The following is a 4,832-nucleotide window of genomic DNA, read 5'->3' on the forward strand; positions in this document are numbered from 1 at the left end:
CTGGCCGCACCCCCATCCCCACTGGACCGTCCGTTTAATGGGAGCGGGGTTTGGTGCGCCTTGTTCAGCTCTGGGCCAGGCGCTTCTTCGTCCCACCCTAAGCGGATCTCAGATCTGGGTGGAATGAATGCCTGTTGAGGAACCCCCCACCCCCACCCCGCAACCCGGTAGAGGAGAGAGCGCCTGTCCAGAAAGGCATTGGAGCCCTTGTCTAGACTGCTGGTCAGCCGACTCTCATTGCTGGGTTGAGCCTGTCCTGCATTGTAGGTAGGGCAGGGGTCCCCAACACGGGACCGAATGCCTGATGATCCGAGGCGGAGCTGATGTAATAATAACAGAAATAAAGTGCGCCGTAACAGGAACACGCTTGAATCATCCGAAACCATCTCCCCCTGCCCCAAGGAAAAACTGTCTTCCACGGAAGGGTCCCTGGCGCCCAGAATGCTGGGGACCACTGTTGCAGGGTGATGGGTGATGTTCCTTCTGGGGTAAACTCAAGGGGAATTGTCACGGTCTAGTGCCTTTTGTGACTCAGCAAAGCAGGTTTTCAGCTTCCCTCCAAATGCTTTCGAGTCGTGTTACTTTCAGGCACAATTTGAATAGCTCAGAATTTGAAGAGGAAGGCTTGGGTTCCAATCCTAACCTGACTTACCAGTTGACTGTATCATTCCTTGTCGTATTTTTTTCATTTTCTAATATTTATTTTTCTTTCAGTTTTATAGAGATATAATTGACATACAGCACTGTATAAGCTTAAGGTGTACAGCATAATGGTTTGACTTGCTTACATCATAAACTGATTATCACAATAAGTTTACATACAGATACAAAATTAAGTACAAAAAAAATGTTTAGTGAGCATCTCAAAGATACAAAATTATATCTCAGAGAAGTTATCCTAAGTTGTATACTTTGCAAGAAGCACTCAGGGAGGTCTTTTGAAGTCCAGGGCTCATTTCAGTGTTACACAATTATTGCCTGTAAGTTAGTCCATTTTGCTTGCTTTGCTGATAGGAAAACTGAGGCCCTCCGAGGTAGATTCTAGCACCGGAAAGGAATGCCGATCTTGGAATAGGGTGGATCTGTCCCCCAGTTTGGATTTCAGATACCATCACTATTCTGCTGCAAAAGTGCCATGCTCGCATCTTTAAAAATTCCTCTTAAAGATGAATCAAAATACCTCTTCTGTTGCTTCAAAATACTCCAGTGGGGAATACTGTCTGGACTGGATAATGGTGAAACAAGCATGGTCTTTTTTTTTTCAGCTGCAGCCTGGGGCGTGTGGGATTTGAATTCCCTGACCAGGGATGGAAGCGTGGAGTCTTAACTGCTGGACTGCCAGGGAAGTCCCAAGAATGGCCTTGTTGATAATTGTTGAAGCTGGAGATGTGAAGTGTTTGTATGTGTGTGGCGGGGGGGAGCTATTAATTATATTATTCTACTTTTGTGTATGTTTGGATTTCTTTACAATAAAAATAATTAAGTAATTTCTTATTTTTCCTTAGCACAGCTGAAACAAGCTTAATTTTTTTCCCCCCAGAAAACAGCCTAGATACTAAGAGGTAATGAAATGGAAATGAACGGACAAATGACAAGAAGCTTTAAAAAGGGGCCGCCACGTAAGGTTTGTGGTTCTGCTTTAGCTTGCTCTTTCCCAGGTTTCCAGATAGCAGTGTACTTACTCTCCTCTTCTAAGATAATTACAGTTTAGACTCAAAGCATTGACAAGGCTTTTCGAGCAACTTGCCAGGGTTCCTGTCCCTGAGGCTGCCTCTGTACTGAGGACTCACCGCCAACTCTTTTTTGGCCTCGCCAGGCAGCATGCAGGGTCTTAGTTCCCTGACCGAGAGTCACACCTGCACCCCCTGCACTGGAAGCACAGAGTCTTAGCCGCTGGACCACCAGTGAAGTCCCCCTACCAGAGAATTTTTTTTTTTTAATTTTTTTTTTCCAGAGAATTTTTTTTTAAATTATTTGTTTTACTTTTCTGTACGGAGTCTTCGTGGCTGCACGGTTTTCTACAGTTGTGGCAAGTGGGGCTCCTCTCTAGTTGTGGCGTGCAGGCTTCTCCACGGTGCCTCCTGTTGCAGGGAAGGGCTCCAGAGTGCAGGGCACAATGGTCGTGCCGCTTGGGCCCAGCCGCTCCATGGCTTGTGGGATCTTACCAGATCAGGGATCAAACCCATGTCTCCTTCACTGATAGGCAGATTCTTTACCCACTGAGTCACCAGGGAAGCCCCACCCCACCCCACTGACTTCTGATTCTCCCGTCTGGTCCAGCCCTGCAAGTGATGGCTACGGCCAGACGGTCTTCCCAGGTTGCTGCCTTACTGAGGACCCGGAAGAACAGTGCCTGTCCCTTCTCCCTGCCCTAGATTCTTTGCTGGCAGAGATACTAAGGTAGAAGGGGCCTGACTGTGTAGGAGACGCAGCAGGTGTGCTCACCGCGCCGACTTGATCGGGCCGCTGGTCCTCAGGCGTGGCCTCCACGAGCACTGCTTGGCCACTGCCTGGATTAGACTCGTCCTTGGAGACCCTCCTCTCCCTCTCACCCTGCAGTTCTCCACCACTACTCCCCCATGCTTCACATATATTTCCAAATTTTTCTCCCTGAAACAAAAGAGGAGCTTATTGGTTGTCTTCTTTTTCCCCTTCCTGTTAGTTTGCTACTTCAATACTAACAAAACAATGTCCACGTCCCCATTATAATTTCCCATGACGCACTATTTAAAATATCAACGTGCTAATCTCCTTTCCCAGGGGGACATCTCTGCACGAGGCTTGGCTGCTGTATTTGGAAGCTCTATGGACCCCTCTAGAAAACACTGGCCAACTTCACTTCAGTGTCTTAAAGTCTGGTCATAGCTCCCCCTGGCATTTTCTAACCTGGTTTTAATTGCCCTGCCACCTCTTTCATAAAATATCCATTTTCTTGGACTTCCCTGGCGGTCCAGTGGCTAAGACTCTTTGCTCCCAATGCAGGGGGCCCAGGATCGATCCCTGGTCAGGGAACTAAGATTCCATGGACCGCAACTAAGGGTTCGCATACCAGACTGCAGATCCCGTGTGCTGCCAACTTAGACTCGACACAGCCACGTAGGTAAATAAATTATTTTTTTAGAAGTCCACTTTTTTGTCACTTGAGCTGAAAGGCAGCTTGTCTTGTTTCTCCTGATTTCAGAGCATTCTGGAGTGCCTTTAGTGAAATTCCCTGCTGCTGCTAAGTCACTTCAGTCATGTCTGACTCTGTGTGACCCCATAGACCCATAGCCCACCAGGCTCCTCTGTCCCTGGGATTCTCCAGGCAAGAACACTGGAGTGGGTTGCTATTTCCTTCTCCAATGCATGAAGGTGAAAAGTGAAAGTGAAGTTGCTCAGTCGTGTCTGACTCTTATCGACCCCATGGACTGCAGCCCACCAGGCTCCTCCATCCATGGGATTGTCCAGGCAAGAGTGCTGGAGTGGGGTGCCATTGCCTTCTCCAGTGAAGTTCCCTAGAGGCACACTGATTCCCTCTCGTTCCTTCTTGGTCAGGGCTGTGCAACCCTTTAGACCGGGCGTCCCCAAATTTTCCTCTAAAGTTCCAGATAGTAAATATTTAAGGCTTTGCAGGACAAAGAGGAAAATCAAGAAATATGTAATCTTGCTCCAGCCTCCTGCTCTTCCTCCCTGGCTCCAGTAGAAAATCGTGGAAAATGGGAGCATCTTAACACCTCAGGGGATCTGCACCCCCTGTTTTTATCAATCTGGAACATTCTCTCACCTAATGAGAAAATTTTTCTGCGATATTTTAAAAGGAACTTCAAAATATCATAATAGTTGAGTATAACTGTTTCATCATCCAAGTATACTAGTGAGAATAATGGAATTCATTTGGGATCGGTGTCCCCCAACATTGAAATGTCGACCTGCCAGTGCCGAGCGAGATGTAATTAGGCTCTGTTTCGTCTTCGACAATGTCTCGAACCCAGATGGTGCTGCCGACCTGCACGATTTCAACGGCGCATATTTACTGTGGGATGAAAGCGAAAGAGTGAGTAGCTCAGTCTGCTTCAGCTCCGCGAGACCCCGTGGACTGCAGCCCATCAGGCTCCTCTGGCCATGGGGTTCTCCAGGCCAGAACACTGGAGTGAGTACCCATTCCCTTCTCCGGGGGATCTTCCTGACCCAGGGATTGAACCCAGGTCTCCTGTGCTGCAGGCAGATCCTTTGCCGTGTGGAGGCACCGGGGAAGCCAGACTGTGGGACGGTGTGTGTAGAATCCTCCGAGATTCTTCTCTGAAAATTTGCCTTTTAGCTTGTTATGAATACACTGCAGATTAATCATCTTCAACTGAAGTTTGGATGGGAACTCCTGAATTGCCCAATTAAATAGATTTTGAAATATGGAAGTTTCCATTGCGCTTGGCATCAAGGTCTGAAAAATTCTGCTGGAACTGTAGTTACAGCTCAGAAAATACATCTGATGCAAATCTGTGTGGGAATGAGATCTTGCTTCTTGTTCTAACTGGACAGCACAGGAAGTGTATAAAGCAGCTTAACATTCCTTTTGATGCGAAACAGTATTAGTTCTTGTCAGAATGCCTTTGCCGAAGTATACATCCCACACACAAGCACTGCTGGCCCTGTCATTTCATTCTATTTTACCAGCCGAGCTACACAACTTATAGGGCTCTTCATTCCCTGACCGGGGACCGGACCCAGGCCCTCGGCAGGGCAAGGGCCAGGAGGCCTCAGGGAACATCATTTTAATGTCACTGCTAGACAGAAAATTGCAGTCCTGAGTTCCCCTTTCCTCACACAAAATGAAAACCTCAAAAGCCAGTCGGAAA

The sequence above is a fragment of the Bison bison genome, unplaced genomic scaffold (assembly GCF_000754665.1).
Source record: "Bison bison bison isolate TAMUID 2011002044 unplaced genomic scaffold, Bison_UMD1.0 scf7180017860862, whole genome shotgun sequence".
Lineage (NCBI taxonomy): Eukaryota > Metazoa > Chordata > Mammalia > Artiodactyla > Bovidae > Bison > Bison bison.